The sequence below is a fragment of the Tympanuchus pallidicinctus genome, unplaced genomic scaffold, assembly GCF_026119805.1.
Source record: "Tympanuchus pallidicinctus isolate F22 unplaced genomic scaffold, pur_lepc_1.0 scaffold10, whole genome shotgun sequence".
Classification (NCBI taxonomy): domain Eukaryota; kingdom Metazoa; phylum Chordata; class Aves; order Galliformes; family Phasianidae; genus Tympanuchus; species Tympanuchus pallidicinctus.
The window spans coordinates 15797265-15810852 of NW_026294619.1; positions in this window are offsets into that span (position 1 = coordinate 15797265).

Here is a 13588-nt window from a genome sequence, read left to right on the forward strand (position 1 = left end):
CTGGGCCTACTACCTGAGTCCTATTGCTTCCCCCCATGCTTACCCTGCAGCTTCTTCCTGCTACCTGCTTGCTGCCAAAGGCCAGCCACAGTGCTGCTGCTATCCCCCTGTGCTTTTGTCACAGAATCTCAAAGAGGCATGCAATGGGACCGCTGCTGGATCCTGGTGGTGACCATCCCTGCTTCATGCAATTCTTGCTTCTTTTCTACCTTTTCTATTACCTTCCTTCCCTTCCCCATCACTTTAACTCTTAATAGTCATCGTCCTCCCCTTCCCCATCTCCCTGAGTAAGATTTGTAATAAACTGGTCAGAACATTTGAACCTCTGCTTCTTAATCTCACGCCAGGTATGCATATATCAAAGAACCTCTTCTCCCTCCTATAAATTGGACCGAGACAGATTCATTTTAGGGGTGGTCTAGGAGACTGCAGAGTGCAGCTAGGTACAGCTCCTGGAGACACTTTGAGACTGTAGTGAGGAGCAGAGATATCTAAACAGGTGTGGCAGCATAGCTTTGCTCTGAGAATCATCCACTAACTGAAGTTTAAAAACCAAGCAAGTGGAATTTTGTATTTCTAATCTTTTAACATAGTTGGCTTGAGTTTCTAAGTTTAAAAATGAAGTAGTCTGGTTATCTTCTAAAATCCTGCGGCATTCTAGTTCTTTCTCAGAGTTCCCAGTGAGGAGAGAGAATAAGCAGATGCAGACTGAAATCAAGGCTACAGCCAGCTCTTTTTAGAGTGAAACTTCAACCTTACTAAATATTTTGTGTAAAATCTAGGTAAAATCTAGCAGACATTTCCTGATGTTGTGTTTATAAAAATTTTTTAACATCCTTATATCTCTTGTGTGGAAGTGTTCCTCTCTACTAAAAGCTACACTTGCATATTATTCTTGCTTATCTTTTGGTCAGATACAAGTATTTATAATGTAGATGTCTACTATGTTTGTCTGATGTGAAGATACTTGCTGAGAACAGGCTTCAAAAAAAAATGGTTGGCAGCAATAGAAATTTAGTTTAAACCAGCAAAATTCCCAAACAGCATTTGTAAGATAGATTTAAGAATTTCTGGATTATACTAACGACCAAATTATTTTTAGCCATGCTGCAGCATTACCAGCTTGGTTATAAATTGACTTCAAAAGAGAGTATACTAGAAGTTGAACTGTGGTAGTAGCATCCAAAGCTTACCTGAAAGTATTTCCAGAGAAACCTGTTTTCTACTTTTCTTCTACTTTTCTTCTACTTTTACCAGTCAGCTATTTTCAATTTGTGGGCTGATTTCTGTCTTGCAGAAAAATAGGCATCTGATGGTACTCAGGGTGCACTAACAGTTTTCACCAGGATTAATTTGGAAAGGTGCAATATCCCAATTACTTTTCAGTACCCTTGCCTCTTTTGCATAGGGTTTTTCTTTAATAAGATCTTTGTGATACCTGTTGTTTTTTTCTTTATATTTCTTCATAATATAGCATGATACAACATATTGGAAGTTTCAGGCATTGCCCTTATAGAAATAATTAACAGTATTGTTTTGCACTCCCACAGTTTCTAGGCAGTTCTTGCTCCTCAGTTTCAAGCTTCTTTTCAAAAAGTGTATCTGTTAATACTTCATCTTACCAAAAGAAAAAGGTTTTTTACACAGTCACACAGTGTGTCAAGGGAAAGCAATGGGCAGAATACATATCACCTGACTCAACAGACCACCCCTTTTAGTTGCACTGTTGATGGCAGGTGGCATTTGCAGAGGCCTTCCTCTACTTCTATGATGCCGTGATTAGGGCCCACTTCATTTCCAGATGTTAGACAGGGAGAGGGAGGCCATTGGATTCCCTCTTCTTCTCATAAAAACTCACAAAACATTCAAGATACAACATATGTGAGATGGGATATGTAGTTCCAAACTACTGTAACACGCTGACCGAGAAATTGATAGGATGTCACTTCTTAGGATGTTATTTCCAATAATCATGTATCTTCTGTTTACCTCCCTCTTAGTGATTTACTGTGTAAAAACTCCCCCCCATATATCTGTAAGCAGCTTCTCTGCTCACCTTGGTTTCTGCCTTTCAAGATACTGCACTGCATGATGATAAGCTTCAGAGAGAAATGACTACTGTCGACAAACCCAGTCATCCATGTTGTACATTGCATTACCTAAATCCCAGGGGAGTGTCTATCTGCAGGTGAATGCTGATGGCAGAACCCATTTAGAGAAATGGCTGGTATTACAGCGTTTATTTGCATACAGAAGTATCTGTAAAGAATCCTATTATTCTGTTTCCATATTTTTTTCCAGACAATCATTCTCTGAGGACAAAAATAAAAATGAGTGTTAAAAGCTTTTAAGTACCATATGATTTTTATTCTGTTTTTCCCTAAAAAAAAAAAAAAAAAAAAAGAAAAAAGAAAAGAAAAAAAAGCCTACCTTGAATCTACTGCATAAGTGATAATAAAAGGGGAGAGAGATTAGTAATGAAACTAGGGGAAAAAATAATAATTTTTCAGTTAATTTCCATCTTTGTGTTTTTCCATTCCATTCTTAATTTGGTGTAAATATATTTCTTTTTAATTCTCTGTGAAAGAATGTAGCAGTGCAGATTCTGGGAGCTCTCTGTCACTAGCTCAGAAGCAGCCCACTTGATGGATTTCCCTAGAGCTATGAAATACTGAAACCTCAGGAACAGTTGATCTGTCTTCTAGGACTAAATCCTCAGGAAACTGGTTGCTAACCAGAACCTCCCTTAGCACTTTTGTAAAGTTGTGTTATATCTGCATCTCATTTAAAACTCAGGAAAATAGGAAATTCTGTTGAAATAAGAGAGGTCAAGCTTTTTACAAAGAGAAATATGCTTTTATATTTAGATAAGTCTTCAAACAGTCAAAACAAGAAGGAGGCAAATTCTGATACATTCATGCTTTTTTATAGAGTCTGTACTGTGTAAACAGATATTAATGGGGTCACAGACTGCTTCCAGAGAAGAAGTCTTAGAGCATATGTATTTTTGATTGATAAGACATCTTCTCTAGGACCTCTAGACCAGTTCTTCCAGTAAAGGATGTGGCAGGGTGTGAGGAAATAATAAGATGAAGCATCTAGAGAATGTGGTTATTTCCACATACTTTCTAGAGTCTGAGTTCCTACAGGTTTGTACAACAATGATGCTTTTTGCTTCTCACTGCTTGGAGCAGAAGGAAATAATTGAAAAGCATAGTCTTAGTTCCAGTAAACTTATGTTATTTTTAAGGGAAAAATAAAAAAGGGAAGAAATTTCAAGTCCTTTAGGGTATTCGGGAAGAATATTTAGCTGATACCAAGCCTATATGCCTTATTGAAAGTCTAATTTCTGATGTGTACGGAAGTAAGAAGATTACAGTTTCAATAAAAGCTTTAGGCTTTTTTTTTCCTTCACTTTAGCTTATCTATTTCAGATGTTTCTCCATGACATGAGATTCAATTAATTAACGTCATACAATTAAGCAAGCCAAACCTTGTTTGCTAGACTTCAAGCTTGACTTCAGTCATTTCTTCTTTTTAAAGGCTTTAAAGGACACTATTAAGCAATCTGTACAGCTGTTGTTGATGTCTATTATTTGCAACAGGTGCTTGAGAAATAAACTTCCTACTAATATATGTTCCTTTTAGTGGGTCTTCTTTTTCCCTCTTATTAAGGGATGTATTAAGCAGATATATACCTTGTGTTCCTAATAGAATGTACTATTTTAGAAAAGTTTAAAAAGTTTTGTCTTTTATTTATTTATTATTTCCATTAAGTTTTCATAGTATCTCCAGGAAGAATACTTGCTATGTGATCCACATGCCTCCAAAAAGTATTCACAACAGCAGTATTTGCCTTTACTGTGCAAATACAGCTGTTTCTTATTGCTAGCTGTAGTTAATGGAATTTTTGAACAGAAGTTTGGACTACACAGAAATTTACTCTGTATACTGAACATGTTGAGTTAGGTCAAAGTAGGTATGAAATAGAATATTAATATAATGTCCAGTTCTTATTCAGGCTTTCTTTTCACTGAATTCAACATAACTGTGAATACAAGATAATTTGCAAAGCACTGAAAGAATATACTTAATGAATGATACCGTAGAGCAACTCATCGTTGCTGGTGGACATAGATATTTAACTCTGAATAGGTTCTAGCTCCTTTGAAAGTTATTTGGATCTCTCTTGACAAGGAAAATATTTTTGGAACCATCTTTTTAAGGAGCAGATCTGCAGAAGCTGCAATTTCCAGTTGAGGAGTCATGGAAGCACCAGAGGCCTGTGGATTGTCACAGTGCACTGAGTCTAGTAATTAAGGTTTTGCAACTTCTCACTTCCTTTGCATTCCTAGTGTAGAGTTGCTGAGACTTCAAGATGGCGAATCTGCAGCAAATAGGAACCAAGGCTTACAGCATGCAATTGCATTTAAGGTTTCAAAGAAAAGGAAAACAAAGACTATGAAGAAGAGCTTTCTGTGGACAGTTAATCTCCTTATTTAACTTATTGTTCTGTGATTCTGGCACAGCACTTCAAGATGTTCTTGTGCAATTCTTAGCCAGGAATAGATAACTAGAGGCATTACCTGTTAGCAGTGTCTGCTATCAGTACTTAATATTGCATGTGTTAGGCATATGACAAAATTGCACATGCTAAGGAATAGATGAGCTAAGCTAGAAGATTTGCTGAGGATAGAATTAATGCTTATATAATTTTATTTGTTTATTTGTCATTATTTGATCAGCTGTATGATCACATGCATTTATTGAACAAATGAGACAGTGTATAACCTGTGATCACTAAATATGTATTCTAGCCCTGATTTTACCACTGTAATCAAGATAGTGGTTGCTTGCTCTTCTCACTGTGCTTGCAATTAAAATCAGACTAAAATATGACGTGAGTCAAGCAGAACTTTAATTTGTTTCCCTTTTTCATAGCTTCAAATTAGTTAGTTTGAGAGCAAGAACATGCAATTCTCTTCCTCAGTCATCCTCAAACATGTAATACTGTTTGTGAAGACTGTGGAGAATTACTTTTAGCATGGCTGCAAGTATGCTTGTGAAATACTTTGATTTTCAGAGTATGAAAAGCATATACAGGGATTATACTGCATTCTGCAGGCGATACAAAAGTTTTCTGGCCAAGTATACATAATAAACCTAGAAGAAGGATCTGTTGATCCAGAAAATGGCTTGGTCTGAAGGAGGTTAATTTCCAGACAGCAGTAGGAGCGTTTGGTGAGGTGCTCCCAGCTGGGAGCTAATTAGATGCTGCTGAGCCTGCTAGAGTCTCCAGGTGGCAAATGCAACACATCTCATGTTACTGTCACACTTCAGCAGTCCCATCACACGTTTCTGCACCTCAGAGGCATCTCTCACATCTGGCTGAGCTGTGGGAAAGCTGAAGGCATTTTCCTTCAGCTGTATCTTTCAGTCTCAAGGATCAGATGCAGGCCCTGTTAAATATCATGGCTGTCTCCTCTTTTATTGCTCCCCTTGCAGTGACTGAGGAATAACTGCTCAGTGAGAGCAGCACATGTTTCTTCAGGGAGGTTGTATATGTGAACATGCAAGCCAACAAACTCACACTGATGAAAAAAAAAAAAAAAAAAAAAAAAAAGATTTATCTACACTGCTGGATCCTGAGCCAGTAGCAAGCTAAAACATGGCTCATGCTCTGTGTCTACACTGCTGGTTCTGAAGTTCCAGCAGCCAGTCCTCCTGAAAGATCATTACTGCTTATGATGGGTAGGCATATTGGATAGAGCTTGGCTGAGGCCTCTGCTGAACACTGAAAATGTGAAATAGCTATTTGACAGTGCAAACGGTAGCAACTTACCTGGTTGTGAACACTGTAAAGTGTGAGGTGGCAAGGGTGAGAATGCTTGGATAATGCAGCCCTAGTTGAGAGTTAAGAAGCCACAGCTATATAGAAGCTGCATTCAAAATAGTAATTTTTAAAAAAGATTTGGGGGACGCAAGAACTATGCTGCGTACAGTGAGTTAAATTAGATGGACCAAGTGAAGAAGTCAGCTAAGTTGCATTAAGTTTGCAAACATTGCATGCTCAGTCCCAGCTTAGAGTTGCGATGGACATTAATGCTGCTAAAGATATCTGAACATAAGAAATAAGTTGTTTAAGGGCTGTGAATTTTGAAGTCTGGAATAAATTTGAAAATATAACTCTACAACAGGGCATCTTATGCTTACCAGTAACATCCACGAACATTTTCAGTAACGGGCTTGAAATAGCTTTCCTCATTACCTGGATATTTCTGTAAATACTTAAATGGTATTCACCAAATAAATTATTCAAAATATTCCTTGTCAAATTTCTAGTACATTCTTCGTGCATTTTTTGTAATTATGAATTTGCTAGCTCTAGATATTTTGGTGGTATGGCTTTTCTTGAGAACTGAAAGAGAGAAGCTTTGTACTAACACCAATAGCCATTGTAACCATTCAGTTTATAGCCAGTCAGTGCTTCTGAAAACTGTAGATTAAAGACAATCTGTTCTTGCATAGCTGGAACAGCAGGAATCAACTCAATAGGTAGCTGAACAGCTCTGAGCAGACTAAACTGTAATGAATTTGTTTTGCTGGAAAAAAAAAAAAGGTGAAGGCTCGGGGCTACACCTACCGAGGACTTTCATGGAATAGAAATTTAAGGGAATACTGTGAACTACCTAGAGATGCATTTGTGTATATGTTGGAGCACTTCCTTCTTTAGAATTCTCACTTTATTGCATTAAAAAGTCATTATTTGAGCTGACTGGGGAATACACTAGTGCCAACACATTTTCCTTAAGTAACCATGGTCCAGTTTTTGTAAAGTCCATTTGAGTTTTTCAGTAAACCGTTTTGAACTTCATATGCTTTACAAACATCTTCCTCTTTCTTGCCATACATATCCACTGATTTTAACTGTGGTCTTTCCCTGGTTAAGGTATTAAGTTTTACAGAATTTGTACAAGATGATTTGATTTGCCTTACTAGCTCTTTTTGGAGAAATAGTACTATATTTTTAAGTGAGAGCTATTTGAACTTTGTGTGCACACTATGTTCAACATCTTGTTTCTTCAGCAATAACATCTTAATTTTCCTTTATTTTTCTGGTTGCTTTTTTTCTGACTAATTGTTATTTTTAGCTGGTTAGTCAAGTATATTTATGCAAAATTAAGTTGAAAAAGCAAAAAACTTCTCCCTTAAGAAAAAGAGAGAATAATTACCCTTCCAGCAATGGCAACCCTGGAGGAAAACTGGGCCCTCACCAGGGCTTAGATCCACTACATCCTTATTACTGAAGTGGTCAGGGCAAGAACTATGTTCCCATCACTGACAGACAGAACAGTGGGAAAAAAATACTATGACCCAGTAGTACACCCTGCATCTCAGGTAAACCAAGCAATTGCTCCCCCTAATGGGAGCCCATTGGTTCAAGAGGCCGTGAGTCATGTTTTTAATAACTTATTCACGTTAAAATAAAGAGGATAAGATTTTGTCTTATTATATAGTTCCTAGCAGTATTACAACAAATGTAGAAATTGTCCTAGACTGTCTATGAGTTAATTAAACTTTGCTATAGATCCTAACTTAACAGAGAAATAAGCTTCTAGATTTTTTTATCTAATTCAGCATAATTATCATATTTTAATTATGCAAACCATATAATCATATGTAAGCAGCTGAGACTGTCTTTCCTTAACTCAAACTATTAACATTTCAGGGATAAAAATGCTTTAACTTAGTGAGACTAAATCCCAATCCAGCCATAGTTTTATGCTAATAATTAAGAACTTCTGGGTATTTCACATTATTAGGAGTCCAATGCAGCAAAAATATTAATATTTTAAGAGTGTTTAGAAGACAAGTGACTATGATATTCTTCTATGAATATTTAATACTATCCTTAACATTAAAGTGTCTTACCAAAAAAAAAGGAAATAATTTATTATTATTGTAATTTTACATGAGTATCAGGTCAATTTTACATACCCAATTCAACTTATGTAACACTTGCATTATTTTCATAGCTATGGCCATAAAAAAGTCCCAACTACTATTTTTTTCTGTTGGGCTTCACCACTGTAGTAATTTTGTATTTCAGTGCAGAGGAAAGGAAAAGTGCCTCCAAAAGGCAGTTGTTAATAAATTTATATGGAACAGGAATGCAAAAATTCATAATCAGGCTGCATTTTGTGGTAATCAACAGTAGATCATAAAGAATAAGTTTTTAAAATTCCTCATATTCCAAGGACTTAATTCCTTCTGACGTTAGTATGACAAGGGTATTTTTTGTTTTATTTTGTTTTCCACTAGGAAAAACACAATAAAATAAAGCAGAATCATAGTTGAAAACGGGCAGAGATCCAAAGAAACCAGTTGTCTGCAGAACTGGTACTTCTACAAAGAAATCCAGTATGTTTAGTAGATCAGCAGAAGATTTCAGGGATCTCCATTAAGCAGCTTATGCTAATCATAATCACTTTAAAACACTGAACAGAGATTAAACAGGAATTAATCGCATACGTTAATGTCTTTACTGGGCTATTCTATACTGCATTAGTGATCTCTGGCTGATAAAAGTTTTTGGAGAACAGAAAGGCATCAATAAGCAATGGTCTGTGAAGAATGCTTGAAGTTTTTCCCTTAAAACTGCTTCATTAGTGAATATGTGCATATGCTATCTTTCAGCAGAGTGATCTTACTCAGCTCGCATTAAAACTCACAGTAGCAAGCCGATGACTATGACTTCCAGTGGGTAGCAGTTGCAGGGATCTGAGTGCAAGGACAATGTGTTTGCAGCAAGCCATGTTGCTAAACAGATGAGTTGCTTCATTTTGTATCAGTTGGCACAAAGGATACTTGCAGCTTGCAGTAAGGCAGAATCACTGTCAAGCTCAGCAATACCTAAAATAATCCTCAATTCCAGAGTAGGAAAGTAGGATTTGGAATCAATAGCACCTGAGGTAGATGTAACAGTAACCAACCCTAATCTTGTTAAAATGAACACTGAAATAAAACAAAATACGCTTGATGAAAGTGTTGTTACTGGAGAGATAGTGAGCTACAGTAATTCAGGTAGCTGGTGAACCATGGTGTTTTTCAGTTCATTTCCACACATGGCAGATAATTACTTCATTTCCAAGCTTTGGTTAGAAAGCCACTGAGGGAATCGATTCAAGTCTAGTCTCCAGAGAAAGCGTTCATCTTTAAAATGTATTTTAACTATAACCACTGCAAAGTGCTTCATTGCACAAAAACATTTTCACTAGGTGTCAAAATTGTGTGACTGAAAAGCAGAGTAGGCATTGTGAAGGACAAAAGTAACATTATATGGCTTACATTCATTGGCATGTTGCCATTATTTCATTTGTAGCTCTGGGGGTGGGGAATATCTTTTTTGCATATTTAGATACAGAACACATTAAAATGTAGGCTAAATAAAAAATACTGTTTCCTCATTAAACACTAGCTTTGAAGCGTATTTATTGTGAAATGTGAGAGAACGTTATTGAAAACACACATTTATATGCTATGTGTAATTCACACTAATTATGTTCTTAATGGTCAGTTGAAATCTATCCGGTACACACAAGAAATTTCATACACAGTTAAATTAAATGTGGATTTAAAACTCATTTGAAAATGGCTCAATTTTACATGTAGCTGTATTTGTAAATAAATGTTAAGGTTTGCCTAAGTCATCTGGGCTTGAGGATATATATAACCTGTTTGATAACTACTTCATTGAAAAAAGATACAGCATGATCCTAGGAAAATACTGTGCTGCAAACCATAAAAGTAGCTGGAAAAGCTTCCCGATGCAGCCCAATTTTATTCTATTTGAGGAAAGACTCAGTAGTGTAAAAAAAAGTTATAGAACAAGCATTACTGCCTGTCTCAGGAAACCTCTTAGTAACAGCTTAATTCTAGCTACTTTGTGATAACTGGCTCATACAGTGTGGAGACAACTGCACTTCATATCACTGGATAGAGAGAAGCAGCATGTTCCACTGTTTATTCTTCCTACTGCATGCTGCCAGCACCCAACCAAACAGCTTAATTAGAGTAACTTTAGGACTCTGGACTGCTCACCCTTTAATAGCTTAGGGTTTGCCTGGTCATTGAGGTAGTCTATTTGAGCATGCAGTCTAAGAGTGTCAGTTGCCCAGGGGGTGAAAAGGCAGTGATGCTGGAATTGATTGATTCAGTGACTTCGTGACTGCTTTAGCCTTTGCCCGGGATGATGGACACAGTGAAGTTATTTTTATTTCCTTGGTTTTACTCCTGAAATAAAAATTAATTGTTCAAAATCTACCAAACTTGGATCTGGAACCATAACTGTAACTGTAACCACTTCCTAGTGAGGAAATTTTCATGTAGTTTATGTTTCTTTTTGTATTTAGTGCCTCTTAAGTCAGGATAGCTCTATAATATTATATAGAAATGTTCAATTCTAGAAGATCTAGCACCAAAACTGATTCACTGAATTATCCATTTTCCGGGCTTTGATTAAAAGAACATATTCAATTACATAAGTATATTATTAATGCTCATCTGTAGTGTAGTGGAATTAAAATTGCAATGCCTCCCAATCACAGTATAAACTGTGCAGTAATCAAGCATGAATTTAGCAAGTTCATTTTTCCATTATGCTGTTTTCAACACAAAGTTACCGTATTAGCATATGCTACCATAACACTGCAGTTCAAACCAAATGAGTGCTGGGCATAGAAAGCACACAAGAGAGCTTGCAGTAAGTACAAATGGAGGTCACCTTTGAGATACTGTCATCCATGCTTGAGACTACAGTTATCTTTCATCACTTTTAAAATGGTAGATAACAGGATGTGGTTGAAAATCCCTAAACAGTAGCATTTATCAAAATGAACAGTAGAAACAGCATATTTAAAAAGCTCACTATTTGAAACTTCTTATGTTTCCAGTTCTGCCTCCCACTTGACTCTTCCCCTGATAGATCTTATCAAAACAGCACTAAAATTATACCACTGTATTAAGTTCAAAGCTACAGTAAAGTGTCCTGAAGACTAACTCTGCCCAATTAAAGCTGCTCCTTTAAGTATGTGCCTCCTTGTTTAAAAACCAAATTAGAAGGGAAGAAATAAAGTGAGGGCTTTTTTTTTTTTTTTTTCCTTTTTTTGTATAACAAAGTATTTATAAAATGACAAATTTTACACAAAGAAATAGAAAATCTAGCTTTGGAAAATAAACGGTCCTTTCCATTGTGCCAAGGTTTAAAGGTAATTATCATTATATAATTTCTTTTTTTTCCCTTTTGTCCTTGACTTGATCAATCTTTTTTTTTTTCACTTTGTCTTCACTCATTTAGATAAAAATAGGCAAAACTGAAAATAATCCATCTTCTTCCTGTCATTCAAGCTCTTATATGCACTGCATACCTGCAAGTTTGCCTACTCTGAAATCTTTGTTTTTAGCTAAGATTAGCTATGTTCCAAAGTATTTCAAGGCCAGTAATACAGGCTGTCCTTATATAAGCAATCTGCTCATCTGTGAGGAAGTTTTTTTACAAGTTTGTGATAACATAGGACTGATTTTCTCTAATGCAGCAGTATGTACCAATACTCTGCCATCTCTTCAAAATCTTTTCCATAGCAGCAACCATGCCAAAAGTTGAGAAATAGTCACAATTCAAAAGATATATCTGTATCTGAGACAGGAATTATAATCCTCTGTCAGAATCTTTGGCTAAAATCCAGTTAAAAAAAGTTAAAAAACTGTTTTTATTTCTACCTTGTGCTTGTAGACCATGATTGTTCCATAGAGTTTATTCTCTGTGTCACTTGCTAATGTTGGTTAAAAAAAAACCAACAATTTCAGGCAGGTGCAAACCATCATATAATAAATGAAGACATGCCAAATTGCATAACTAATGGCACTGTAAATTGAAAATAATAAGTTAGGGAATGAAAGTTTACATTTTGAGCCCTTGCAAATACAGGGTTTGACTTAATAAGCAGTAATGAGTATTTAGGAGCTCGTGTATAGTAGAGTATTTTTATACCAAGGAATATGCACCATGAACTACATACAAGATTCTATGATTTTTTTTTTTGTTGTTTTGGAAAATAGTAGCTGGATGTGAAAAATTCTGTTTCTAAAATTAAATCATTCATTTCTAACTTTTTCCTTCTAATTAAACTCTCAGTAACACTCCACATTTTCATTAAAATGAGATGAAACTTTTCATGTAAAACTGAAAACTGTACAAACCTTTTTATATCATCTGAAATAAACATTTTCAAGGTTTTAAAATTGATGTGATTTGGTTTTCTGCAGACTAAGTATTGCTCCTCAGATAGAGTGGAGGTAGATCCCCCATGCTGACTATAAGACTGAACCACCTTTCCTGTGTAGCAGGATCTCTTCCCAGTCTTTGATCATTGGAGAGCCACCATCTGGACTGTGTCTAGAAGTTTTAGGCCTGAAGGTATCATATCTTATCAGACCTTTTTTTCACTAAAGCTTATCTGTTGGACAAATGTAAAAGTCATGCCATACTTGGAGACATTGTGCTGTTTGGAACAATACAGACTTCATTCTCAATGATACACATAGAATCATAGAATCATAAAATCACCAAAGTTGGAAAAGACCTCCGAGATCATCTAGTCCAACCTTAAACATATTCCAATAACTTTCTGGACAAAAGCTTGATGACAACTTGGCAGGTCCAGAAGGTGACGAAGTTTACCATGCCATGTACATTTTCTGTAGAAGTGATTTTTCCTTATATGTTTTGCCTTATAATGATTCTGTTTCCACTGTGGAAGCCTACACTATAATGAAAAAGAAAAGAAGCTAAAACCAGCAGCTAAATCTCTGAGCAGTGTATTTTACTGTATTTCTGTCTGAGTACATTAAGAAATAGTAAAATTTCTCACTAAGAGTACTATTGGAAAGTCCTAAATAGTCCAAAGTAGATAAAGTCTGACTTTTCGTTCTACATTTAGCAGCTATTACAAATTAAATTGTAGAAGAAAAGGATGGATCAGGAGTAAAAAAAAAGGTGCTTCCTTTGTTTATTAGGGAATGTGAATTTTCCTAGGAGCATTTATCTAGCCAATTGTAGCTAGAAATAAGCAGTTCATTGACAGTAGTAAATAGGACATGATGATTATAATTGATTCTCATTGTGAGAAATGGACAACAGATTTATCAGCAGCCATCAATGTATTTCAGAGTGCTTAAATAATTACCAGCAACTCATATCATTGCAAATCCTTTTTTTTTTTTAATCAAAAGCTTCCTATGGGAACAATGACTTACAAGGTAGCTAGTTTATTTGATATACTTCTGGTTTGTTGTTGTTGTTGTTTTGTTGTTGAAAAATCATACGTTCACATATTTTTTACGTCTCCCAAGAAGAACCAGAAGTATTCAATTAGGTTTTGGTATTTCTTTAGAAGTATTTTTTTTATTTGAAACTACTTTTATCCTACTGAGACATACTTTTGTGATCTCAGTGAAACACTGAGAAACTTTTTACATCTCAGATTCTGAGCAGATCTCAGAAACACTTCTCTGACTTTAAATCAGACTC